Source organism: Mirounga leonina, unplaced genomic scaffold (assembly GCF_011800145.1).
Source record: "Mirounga leonina isolate KUSES-001 unplaced genomic scaffold, KU_Mleo_1.0 Mir_166, whole genome shotgun sequence".
Classification (NCBI taxonomy): Eukaryota; Metazoa; Chordata; class Mammalia; order Carnivora; family Phocidae; genus Mirounga; species Mirounga leonina.
This window is the reverse complement of record NW_023270418.1, coordinates 19823072-19836919: the sequence shown is the minus strand read 5'-3', so window position 1 is coordinate 19836919 and position 13848 is coordinate 19823072.

Here is a 13848-nt window from a genome sequence, read left to right as displayed (position 1 = left end):
TACTCCATCATAAGAGTAGGAAGGGAAAAAACACACCTAGCAATCCAAACTTTTCCTTGCTTACAAGCACCAGGGATTGTAAAAAATCATCCTGCTGTTGAGGGGTTAATCATTTAAGAAGCGGTAGTTGCAGTGTTCCAAGCCGAAGAGAAATCAAGCCATTTTTATTCAAACCTGGATGAAATATCATGTTCAAAAGAACATAACATTGGAATCACAGAGTATTGATTTTGAATGCTGTATTTCTGTATACTCTCAATGACATCGGGCAACGACTTAAACTCTAACACCTACCTCTGCAGGTGGAAACAATAATAATAATAATAACTGCGTAGATAACTTGTAGGTGTGCTGACAACGCGGACTCCATCTTGTTCGTGCGGACTTGTGTTCCAGGCCCCTGGGAGGTTAACCAGAAGGCGGGGGAGGCTTGTTCTGATCTCCCCTAAAGTGGCATATGGAATGCACCACTTTAGATAACCAGTAGCGATGACTGGCACACGGGTGGCACCCTTCAGGTAACTACCCTTTGACCTCGCCACACTGCCTCTTGCTCTATAAAAGCTGTGGGTTTGGGCGCCTGGGCGGCTCATTTGGTTAAGCGACTGCCTTCGGCTCAGGTCATGATCCTGGAGTCCCGGGATCGAGTCCCGCATCGGGCTCCCTGCTCGGCGGGGAGTCTGCTTCTCCCTCTGACCCTCCTCCCTCTCATGCTCTCTCTCTCTCATTCTCTCTCTCTCTCAAATAAATAAATAAAGGGGCGCCTGGGTGGCTCAGTCGTTAAGCGGCTGCCTTCGGCTCAGGTCATGATCCCAGGGTCCTGGGATCGAGCCCCTCATCCGGCTCCCTGCTCCACGGGAAGCCAGCGTCTCCCTCTCCCACTCCCCCTGCTTGTGTTCCCTCTCTCGCTGTGTCTCTCTCTGTCAAATAAATAAATAAAATCTTAAAAAAAAAAAAAAGGGGGGCGCCTGGGTGGCTCAGTCGTTAAGCGTCTGTCTTCGGCTCAGGTCATGATCCCGGGGTCCTGGGATCGAGCCCCGCATCGGGCTCCCTGCTCCGCGGGGAGCCTGCTTCTCCCTCTCCCACTCCCCTGCTTGTGTTCCCTCTCTCGCTGTCTCTCTCTCTCTGTCAAATAAATAAATAAAATCTTAAAAAAATAATAATAAAATAAATAAATAAGTAAATAAATAAATAAATAAAATCTTAAAAAAAAAAAAAAAAAAAAGCTGTGGGTTTAGGTCCGGACTGAGCGGAGTACAACTGTGTAGCACCTACGTTGTTCATCTGCCTGATTCCGCCCCCATCGGTAAGGTACCCTGAATAAATCTCTGTAAACAGTACGGAATGGCTTGCTTTGTTGTTGTCTCGAAGCGCCTTCTCAGTTTGGAGGATCCTTTACTGTCGCTCCTCCACCTTCTAACATAACTGATGGATAGATATATAGTACCAAATGAGGTAATGCGTTGGGGGTCTCTCATATATTTGCCTAATCAATATTATTCTCCCCTAGGCTCTATTTCTGTTTTATCTATAAGGCAGTAAGTGACTCCGTATTTTCTGTCTAGTAGACATCACTTAGGATGAATAGATAGATGTCCATGGGATTGGCTGCCAGTCACTTCACTGGCCCCGTCAACCAACTTCAGTTCTGTTGTCCCCCTTGCTATTGCTTTACTACATCAGGCACGCTTCACTCTTGGGGCCCATGCTCTGGCTCTTCCTTCTCTGCCTGGAATGGTCTTCCCTAGACATCCAGCCACTTAACTTGCTCCCTCATCATCTTCAAGTCTTAACTTAAAGATCACCTTCTTTTTTATTTATTTATTTATTTATTTATTTATTTATTTATTTACTTACTTACTTACTTACTTACTTACTTACTTACTTACTTATTTGAGAGAGCGAGAATGAGAGAGAGAGCATGAGAGGGGGGAGGGTCAGAGGGAGAAGCAGGCTCCTTGCCGAGCAGGGAGCCTGATGCGGGACTCGATCCCAGGACTGCAGGATCATGACCTGAGCAGAAGGCAGTTGCTTAACTAACTGAGCCACCCAGGTGCCCCTAAAGATCACCTTCTTAGTAGAGGCTTTTCTGACCATTTTATTTAAAATTGTACATACTCTACCTGGATGCCTTCTGGGCTTGAGTCCCCTTAATATATAATTTATGTGTTTTATTGATTATATGTGTTCCCCACCCACTGGAATGTAAACTACATGAGGATAGGAATGTTTGTCTCCCCCTGTCACCACTGGTTTATTGTTACTATTCAGGACAGTATCTGGTTCATAGTAGATACCCATTAAATATAAATGAATGAATAAGTGGATGATTCCAAAATGGTTGGTTTCAATAGAAAAAACAAAGAGAGTAAAGATCACCATAGAATGTGTTGAACTGAACATTTCATGGGATTGGATGAAAGATTGAAATATTGCTATGAACAGAGGTATCCAATAGGATAGCTTAGTTTTTGGGATGGCAATGGGAAAGAAGTATAGCATGCTTTTTAAAAAATTATACCCATGATAGATAAATTAAAATGAATCTCAAAAGAAAAGGACTTGGACATCAGTGCTATGTTTATTCTTTGAAATACCATAACATTTTCTGTGAATACAGTTAAAAAAAGTGTAATGACTTTTGGCCTTATTTTTTCCCATTTCTCTTTGTGTGGATTTAAGAACCTGAGCTCAGAATTCAGATAATTAGACTGAATCCATATCTTGGCACCTCCACTTTCTTAAGTTTTTAAACTTGGACAAGTTAACAAACTTTATAGGTTCCTCTTTTGTAAATAGGGATAATAGCAGTACCTACCTCATAGAGTCATCGTGAGGGATTAAGGTGGTAAAACATGTAAAGGGTTTAGAACAAGCACCTGGCCCACAATAATAGCTCAACTGGTGAGCTATTACAAATTTTATTGTTCTTACTCCCCAGTAGACGATAAGCTGAAGGAAAACAAGGGCTATATTCCTTGCTCACTATTGTATCCCCAGAAGATACATATATATATACACACACACACGTATATATTTAATATATATAATATATATTCATATATAACATACATTTACTTATATATAATATATAAATATTTATCATATTTATATATTTATATGTATAATATATATCTGATTCATATATAATATATGTAAAACATACATATTTGATTTCTCTGCTCACAAATATTTTTCTGTTGTGAAATTTGTTTGAGAGGGATTGAGAAGGGATAGAATCTACTTTCAGATTCTACTCTTAGAGGATTCATTAGTCTTACCACATAAAATGAAATGAAATGGATTTCTTGGATTATAATAATAAGGACTATTTTTAATTTGACAGCCTTATAGGATAAGAATGAAAACTGCTGTTTTAAAGTGGTTATGTTCTATGGATGAAACTGGTTTTATTGAATGCATTGATGAATGTTTTACAGTTTTATTACAGATTTAATCATAAATCATATTTTATTTTTATTTTTATTTTTTAAAGATTTTATTTATTTATTTGAGACAGAGAGAATGAGAGAGAGAGCACATGAGAGGGGGGAGGGTCGGGAGGGTCAGAGGGAGAAGCAGACTCCCTGCCGAGCAGGGAGCCCAATGCGGGACTCGATCCCGGGACTCCAGGATCATGATGAGCCGAAGGCAGTCGCTTAACCAACTGAGCCACCCAGGCGCCCCATAAATCATATTTTAATGAATGAGTGAAAATAGTATTTGTGAAGGTTAATAAATTTATTGGCAAAAAATGTACTAAACAATATACGTAATTATTGAATGAATGAATATGTCAGACGCTATGATGGAAGGTAAGCCCAGATACAAAAATACTAAGAAATGTTGTCCATACATGTCAACTTACACTGTCATGCAGTGAGAGGGAGAGATGTGAGAAAGAAGGGCACATCTTAGTTTTGGGGTAGTCATTAATAGTGGCATCATAAAACAAACAGTGATGAGATGGATTTAGATCATCAAAAAATCATCTCAGGATTATCTCCCAATCTGCTTACCTATAATTTAGCATTTGTGGGTGTGGTGATTTTAAGTTATGTGCACAAATTCTTTGCTATCTCCACCTTAAGAAGTAGAGCCTGTTCAATCTTGGAGCTAGTGACTTGTTTTGATAAGTAGAATAAAGTAGAAGCGACAGTTTCCAGCTACAGACGAGGTCATAAAGGGCATTGGGCCAAAAAAGTCTTGTTCTCAATTGAATCTTTAAAAAAAAATGATCCCACTTATCACCTCCTAAACTATAAATTCCTTGAAAGGATAGGCCTTGCCCAGTTCTCCTGTGTGTGCCTTAGAATCAAGCACATAATATAACCTGGCAGATAGTAAGCCCTCAATCAGGGTATTTTTGATTGGTTATCATCTCCATGTTTTTATGAAGCTCTTCTTGATTAGAAAAACAACTTCATCATTTGAGATAATTACTATTATTTTTTTAAATCATTGTGCAGAATTTTACTGGGCTACAAATAGAGATTTGGAGACGAACACCAGAGGACTCAGATGGGATTCCAAAGGTTACATCTCTAGACATGACCATGTTCTGATCAATTCGACATTGAAGGAATCATCCAGCTGGTGCATGGTGGTGAGTCCATGAGCGTAATGGTACAGAGCATAAGATGTGAATCTCAGTTTCTTCTGTTATGTATGGGTGATAAAAATAGGGTTAGCTTGAGGGAAAAGGAATATAATCTCTGTGGAGTGCTGAATAGATGTCAACAACTATTGTTTTTATTTTTACCTTTTTCTTTTGTCCCGTTTCCTCCACTAAAGGGCATATATTGACTTAGATGTTGCTCTAGACATTTTTTTTTAGTATTTTCTAACCACGGAAGACCTTTTGGTACATGGAGAGAGCCTTAACTATATGCTGTGTGAGGAAGTAAAGAATAGAGACCAGCGTATTCATATCAGCCTAATGTAAAGTCTGTGAAACAATGCAACCAGGAAGATGATATTTAATGTGCTTTCAAAGCCATAGCCTGTGACTGGAACATGCCAAGATGGGACAGAGAAGAGAGATGATTAGATGTGGAGAGAAATTTCAGAGGGAAAAAAAAAAATTCTTGCCCAGAGGTTCGTATTCATGAAAAGTTGTAATCCTCTGGTCATCAACATCACAGAGGGATACAAGTAAACATGCAGCATACTATAGGGATATTTGCATTTTTATATGAACAATTTTTAATGATGTCACAGAGAAATGTTAACTAATTTCATTTTTAATTAGTTTTAGGGTGTAGAAGAATTAAAAGTGGTTATATTTAGAACTTATTTAATTAAAATGGATAAACTATATTTCAGGTACATAATATAGATAATCTCACTAGGTTCTACTCCTGGCTATACTACCAATTTAATTAATAGGAAGAATTGCAGCATATTAATGAGAAGAAAATAGAAACCATTGCCTTTGTCCTTTATTGTGATTGCAAGCCATTCCAGGTTCTGGATAAGTGGGTAGTTGATATTGAAGGCAGGAAATGTTTATTATTCAGTGCAATAGGCTGCAGTGACATTTCTTATCATTTCAGAATAACTGTGCCAGAGGGTCTGTAAATAGTATTTGCCAAAGGCAATTTTACACATTCATAATATTCTTTGATGTCTGGGCTGGGCCCAACTGACAGAGCCCCCGAGGCTATCTTTCTACTTCTCCTGCAGGCTGATAAACCGGTGTGGGGGTTTACAGAGAAACAAAACAAACTCAAGAAATTTCATTTAGTGATTTCTGAATTAAATTCACTTTAAGGAAGCCAATGCCTAGCAGATAGTGGCCATTTAATCAGTAGTTTTTGGGTGAGGGGAGGCCAATTTGCATCAAGGTTATGGAGAATAATTTTAAGAGGGAAATTTTACCTTCAGGAAACATTCTGGGTGGGTTTGACTTTATGCTTTTTCTGTGTAAGAAAGAGAAGATGAGAAAAGTGAAACTCTTATTCTCAGTAGTATGAATAATATTTAATAATGAATTAACATTTATTGATTTCTTACTCTATACACTGGTTAAAGGAACTTTTGTACATTTACTCATTTATCACAGTGGCAGACCTATAAGGTTGATGAGAAAACTAAGGCACAGATAGATTAATCAAGAGCACACAACTAGGAAGTAGTAGGATATTTAAAAAAAGAAAACACTATACATATTTCCTATTATTTACTAATATCACTGTGTGTCCAAGCCTCAAATTACCCTATCCACCTCTTCTGACCCAGGAACTACCCATACAATTACCCTGCACATTTTCTTTCTAAAATATATAATTTTCTGAAATTATTATATTTATGTAATTGTGGTTTTTGGTTTGGTTTTTCTATTTATGTTTATTATTTGTCTCTGTCAAGTGGAATATAAATGATTTGCAGTCTCATCTTCTACAATTTATTTATTCTCTATCCCTCCACCAGGTTAAGTTTTTAAAAGTCCAGCATCCATAACAATGTGTATAGCTCTGCTGTTTTTGAATGACGTCCAGTCTCTTCAACCTGGCATTTAAGTCATTCTGTCAGTCAGCCTCCCTCCCATGCAAAACAGCCTTGCTATCTGCCTCTCGATTACCGTATTCTCTGCTTGCTTAGCCATGGCGTGCACAGCTTTCTCTTACTGGCACCACCAGCCCTATTCCCACCTGCGTGTTTGAACCTCATTCTGCTTTCAAAGATGCAACCATATCCAGGCTCTCATTCCTGTTGATTTCATTAATATTTGTTACTGTCTTCTCCCTGTGCCTGTGCTTCCAAGTTTCTTTCCCTTTAGCTATCACTTTGTAGCATTGCACCTTGTTCTTTGGTAATGCCACATGAGTAAATTTAAGCCTCAAACAGAGTGTCCCGTGCCGGGTAGGTTTTCTTTCCACTGTGTCTCTTGCAGTGTCGGACATAGACTACGTAACGAGTAAATAATAGATCAATAGTGCTTCATGCAGTCCATTGCTATGTAATGAAAAATGATTATTCCTGTTAGTGTGAAGGGTGCAGTGCTGTCTTGCCCAGACTTCCCTTCAGGAATGATGATCTTTTTTCCCAGCTGCTGAGAGTACAGTGGGCAGAGAACTTTGCCTATTGGCCCATTTCAGAGATTGCCTCTACTAAAGAGACCCACTTTTCCTGAGCCTCCATGGCCCTTCCTGGGCCACCGGTGTCCGAGACTGCTTTACATGGGAGTAGAAGAGCCTGATACCATGGCTCTACTCAGAACAACTCTGAAGAGTCATTCATGCTTCAGAGCTCCCGTAGTTATCTGCGGCCACCACTGAGGTTATGTGGCAGCCTGGGTTCTCCTTGTGTCCAGTTCTGCTTCCTTCTCTTCCGCAGATTATCCCAGACCCCCTCCTGAAAGAACCTCCTCCGTTTTAAACTCTGAGTCTGCTTCGCAGAGAACCCAACCAGTAATACTCACTAATCATACATTTCGTCATCACATGTTTCTTTTCTAATCATGAGGAAACAGGGGATATGGATGAAAAGTAATAAGAAGAGGGACAGAGACAATCAAAAGGGACAATTAGGGGGAATTGGTGAGCTTATCTTTGCATATCGTGGAAAGCTTTTGTTTTGTTTTGCTTTATTGGGTTGTTTGCCTTAGACACTTTTGTTATTCTTTTTAAAAATTATTATCCCTATAAATGTAGAATGATGATCATTGTCTTTAAAAAATGTTGGGTAGGAATAGATGAAGGGAAGAAAATGAAAATGACAATTAGGAGGTTGAATTGCACAGTTGCAGTGGATGAAATGGGGACACATTGGCCAGGCCACTCAACCTCCAGCCTCAAGGAGAGCTAATTCTGTCACTTATTTTATCCAAGAAAAAGTAGGGAACATATGAGAATTGCCTAAGAATGCTCACTTATGCATTTTCAAAACCCCAAGCTTGAACACTCAGAGTGAGTGTCCTAAGATATGAAGAGTATGTCATACCTCTATCCGAGACCTAAATCCAGCCTATTGGAAGACCCCCCAGTAGCATCCATCATCATACATTTGCCCCCTCAGTGAAATCAGCTGTGTGCAGTCACTCTTGCCGCACCAACTAATTGGCTCAGTCTTGCCAATAAGTGCCTTTGCCCGTGGTGCCCCTCTTTAATTTTATAAACATTCAAAAATATTCAGTCAAATTGACTAGCTTTCTTAGCGACCATCTTTGTGAAAATGAACAGCTTTGGTAGTGAGAACAAGCATTTCAACCCCTTGAAAATAACAGCAGAGGTGTTTTTCTTCTACTCTCCCTCCCCAATGAATATTAAGCCTCTTTTTCTTGAAAGGAAAGAACAAATCAAGCACAGAATTTTTTTCATTTCTCAACTTCATGTTAGTGGCAATGGCGGGTTGGAGTGTCTTTGGGGGCAGCCTTAATGCTTGTTTTTCTTTCTGAGAAAAACTGCATTAGACCAAAAAAAAAAATGCCCCTGAGATTTAATTATCTTTCTATATTATTTTTCACTACAAAGACACTTACTCTTTTATTGTGTTGCTCTGTTGAAAAAAAAAAAAAACCTTTGGTAGATGTATTTTTTTTTTTTTCTAATGGTAAAGACAGTATAACTTCAAAGATGGACTGCTTGCCTTTCTTGTCTTTGACAAAAGGAGCTGAGGGATTTGAATAATTTCAAGGTGACATGAAGGTTTGTGGTCAAGATGGGTATAGAAAATAAAGGAATACGGAGTTTGGGGTATTGCCCCTTTGGATGCTGATACTTTTGCCTCTGTTTTTGGGTCTATAATGATTGCTAGGTCTATGTATTTAGGTTATTCAAAAGAACTCTTTTCTGTAAAAAGTAATAAATTGTTTTCATGGACCTAAAGTTTGGGGATGAAAATGGATATCAGAAATAGACAGAAGCCAAGGACTATAAAATGATAGAGACTAACAGAAACCCTCTTCTGGATCTTTGAACTCTGTTTCTCTTGGCACGTATGTTGTTGCTTTCATTTCTCTTTCTTGCCAGGTGTCCCAATGCACCTGGTGGGATGTAACTGCCATCTAACGTGGCAAGGCCTATGATTTCACCACTCAGCCAGACTGACTCTCCTAGTCCTTCAATTTCAAATGTTCAGGGAAGACTTGCTTGACCCAATCTAGAGTGTCGATTGTCACCCTGTTGTCCAGAAATTATATCAGAGTCAGTCATGCTGGAAAATCATGGCTCCTCCCTTCTCAATCATGCAGATAACAAGAAGGGGACGTGTGAAGAAAAATAATCAGGACAGTTACCTGAAAATAGGGGTTGTATCCATATTACTATTTGTATCATGATGGTCAACTATTCATCTGAAAATAGGTAAAACATAGGAATAATTTAGGCATAAGGCTAAATGGCTCAGTGTTTTATTTTGAGCAGTGTTATGTTTGCATTTGGCATTAGCCTATCAGGGGAAGTATCTAGATACTTACTCAATTGTTAATTATTACATTTTGTGCTCCCCTGTTTATTCATTCATTTATCTGTTCACTCATGCTGAAAGTCCTTTTGTTTATTTATTGAAGGGATACAGATTTAGAAGCATATAGGAACATTTAGGTAAGAAACACATCCAGAATAAATCTCAAGGAGAGTGCGTATGTTGGGCAGGGTATACTAACTACTAACACAGAAACACACAATGGCGCAACACAAAAACTCTTTATTCGATATGGGGAGGAGTTTTCTTCATGATGATACTCAGAGACGTGGGCTCCTTCTAATGACTACGCCATTCCCTGGACTGCCAGAATGTTCTGCTGTTCCTCTGCATCTGATCAGCTGATGAATAAAGAGAGGGAATGGGAGGATTTCATGAAAATCTTTAAAGACCAGGCCTAGATATGGCATGCTTTACCTCTTCCAGCATTCCTTAAGTAGCTATACCTAAGTCCCAGGGGTCTATGATATGGAATCACACAGGAAGAAAAAGATGAGCACTGCTTTTAAAACCTGAGCAAGAGAGGCCCGTGTTCTGGGCCAGGCCTTTTAGATACTCTGAGGATTTCCTCCAGTTGCACCACTCCCTGTAGGAAATGAGATTACAGGGCCAAGGGTGCCTGGGATGCCGGGATTCTCTGGAAACAAAGTCCTTATAATTATTTCCAGGTGCAGCTTGGTGCTCTTTCCTGGGTCTACCTTCCTAACGGTCCTATAGATGCATCCTTTTGTCTCAGGCATAGCCAAGGACTGGCTCTTTGTGAAGGAATTTGGACAAAGCTTGCATGAGCAGACCAGATGTACATGATGCCCCTCATAGTTAAGGATGAAGCTCGGGTGGGCTGGAAAGGGGGAGGCCATGGTAGAGGGATGAGGGCCTGGGCCTGGTCTTCCCATGCTGTTTCTAGCATGGAACTCTGAGGAGTTCCAGAAGTCTAAACTCAAACCTACTTTTCCATAGTTTTTTTATGAAGGTATTTGATAATGCAGGAAACTAGTATATGTTTTATTTAGCAGGTTTTCAGCTTGGTTTATAACTCTTAAACACTGAGATGTGTTGTATGTGGGCCCTCACCTGTGTTCTTGCCCTGAGCCTGGAAAGTATTAGGGATGGTCCTGTGGCCACCTGTAGCAGCCTCTCACATAGTGCATGACCAGTGTGATTTTATGCTCCACTTTGTATGCTTCTGAAAGGAAGGGGAAACTTAAAATAGTTCACTTCTATTAGACAAAAATAAAAATTTAATTGCTGCATTTCACCAAGACTTATTCAATGGACCATTTCTGCTTCTATTACCCTAAGCACTAATAAACTCTGGAAAGCTACTGATAAACACTCTGATTTCATTTAATAATAGCTACTCCCTTTTTTTTCCAACTCTTAGTTTGTGCCCGACACTGTGCTAACAAATTAATGTGTTATCCCATCTAATTCTAACAATTCTTTTAATTACTGTCCCTATTTGACAGATCAGGAAACATAAGCCGAGGAAGGAAATTGCAGATTTAAAATTCAAATGCAGGTCTGCCTTGATCAAAAGTGTGCCTTCTCTCCAACAATGGCACACAAATGTTTCAGGTTGGAAGGCACTGTAGGTTTCAGAAAGGCCAGTCCCCTCCATGCCCATTATGATTCTTGAATCGTCTCTGTCACAGTCCAGACAAATACTTGACCTGTCTGAATAAAGACATTTCCGGTGACAAGTTCCTTTATGTATTAATACACTGGGGGCATTAGCATATTAAAGCAATTTTTTAACTAACAAATTGTGATGCATTTATGTGTTGTTAACAATAAGAAAAACGGGTGACAGGGCGCCTGGGTGGCTCAGTCATTAAGTGTCTGCCTTCAGCTCAGGTCATGATCCCAGGGTCCCGGGATCCAGCCCCGCATCGGGCTCCCTGCTCGCCAGGAGGCCTGCTTCTCCCTCTCCCTCTCCCACTCCCCCTGCTTGTATTCTCTCTCTCTCTGTCAAATAAATAAATAAAAATCTTGAAAAGAAAAACGGGTGACATTACAGCCAAGGGACTGGGATTTACACCTAAATCACAGTCCATCTTATTTGTATTACATGTAAAATTTTGAATATTCTGATGTCAGTGAGTCATGCAGGTAAATGTCAATTTGGGAAAAATAACTGTAGTCAAAATTTAAAGATCCAAACTTTCTGAGCTGTCTTTATGTTTCTTTTGTTTTCCTTTTTTATTGTGTGGATAGAGAAATTAGAAGGACACTTGAGTAGAGCATGGAGATTTTTTTCTCACATGTGGCCCTAAAGCAGTCCTTTCAGGAAGGGTTTGTGTATGTGCATATTTGTTGTTACTATAAGTAGCAGAATCTTCTGATTTATTATCCGACTGAGATACTTTTGAGAATGAAATGGGGTGCTACTGATAATTATGCATAAACTGAAACAGTCCCAGGAAAATGGAGTTCAGGTTCATCCTAGTCACAAACATTTATATAACATTCTCAAAAAGACCAAACATAGGGACAGACACAGCTTATTAGTAGCTGGCAGAGGCTATAGGTGGAGTGAAGGGCTGACAATAAAGGGGCACAAGGGAATTTTTGGAGATGATGGAATTGTTCTGTCTTGATTATGATTGTGTGTTCATAACTGTGTGTACTTGTCAGAACTCAGAACCAGAGCACCTGGGTGGCTAAGATGGTTGGGTGTCTGCCTTCAGCTCAGGTCATGATCCCAGGGTCCTGGGATCAAGCCCTATGGCAGGCTCCCTGCTCAGTGGGGAGCCTGCTTCTCTCTGTCCCTCTGCCCCTCCCCCTGCTTGTGAGCTCTCCCTCTCTCTCTCTCTCTTTCTGTCAAATAGATAAATCTTAAAAAAAAAAAAAAAAAACAGAACTCACAGAAACATGCACCAAAAAGTGGATTTTACCCTCCATAAATTATACCTCAATTAAAGAAAGATAGCAGGGTTAAGAGGTCTTATAACAAGAATGGCAGAAACATGAGTTTAGAAGGAAACATTCTTTTTTACTTTTGACTATAAAGGAAAAATAAAAAGAGCCTACACCCTCTCAAGAAGAAACAAAACAAGGAAAACAGCTATTAGAACGGCTTTATGACAAAGTTAAAGAATCAACACCACTCAAATCATTCTAAAAGAGTAAAATCTGGAAAAAGGAATTTTATTCCTCTGTCACCACACATCAGGTGATGGCTAGGGGACATTACAGACAGTCATTACTGCACAACTGTACTCTGTGGTGGGACAAAAGTGAGGAGGTGCTAGCAAGATAGGACCGAGGCATCTGAAAGAGGTGGCGGACCTCGACAGGTGGATATGGTGAACCTCAGGAATAAATAGTTGTGAAGAGTGCTCAGTGAACTACCTGGACAATTCCAATTTGGTCATGAGAATCTTTGAGACATCCCCTGAATAAAAGCATGAATATTCAGGAGGATTGTTTTTACAGATGACTAAGTAAGTAGGAATAAAGTTGTTAAACACAGGCTCTTTATATTAATGTGATGGTGAGGCACGTGGGTGGCTCAGTCAGTTGAGCGTCAGACTCTTGATTTTGGCTCAGGTCATGATCTCAGGGTCTTGAGATCAAGCCCACATCAGGCTCCACGCTCAGTATGGAGTCTGCTTGAGATTCTCTCTCTCCCTCTGCCCCTCCCTGCCATGTGTGCACTCTCTCTCTCTCAATAAATAAATAGAATTTTAAAAATATGTTTGTTATATTAATGTGCTGGCATTGATATTCGCAGATTGGTGAGGTCAGCAAAGTTTAAGTTCTATAACACAGTGTGTCAGGTAGGAGCATCTTAATTATAGAACATTTTTGTGATAACTGATACAATTTTCATATTGGCAATAACACTACAGTTCAATTTAAATAACAATAAGCTCCCAGATCCTTAAAAAACGCTTGTGTGTAATTAGCATTAGTTCAGTTGTGACCCATAATTGCTTTATCCTATATTTTGTTCTATTTTTCCACTTCAAAAGAACCATGTCATTAATTTCCCCCAGGATGTTTTGAGATCTCTAAGACCCATTACAGCTCTAAAATTCAAAGATTCTACAACTGAATTTGTATTTAAAAGCCCAAACCAACTTGGTGCTGCTATTGACATAAATGGAAGGCAACACATGTGGTATTGCAAAGAGCTTCAAGTTCTAGCCCTACCTCTTTCTATGGGAAATTAAGCACCATTTCTATGTGTGCTTAAAAAACAGGAAATTCCTGGTATTTTCTTATATGCATAGGGTAGTGGTAGAGATAAAATGTAGAGATGAAATGAGAAATCCATCTTAAGTACTAGCATTTAGTACATGGGAAGCATTCAATTGGATTTTGATATTATGGTGTACGGCCAGATATACAGATTCAGTATTATATGTGGCCTTGGTATCTGAAACCAGGAGGGTATTTACGACTAATAAACTGCTG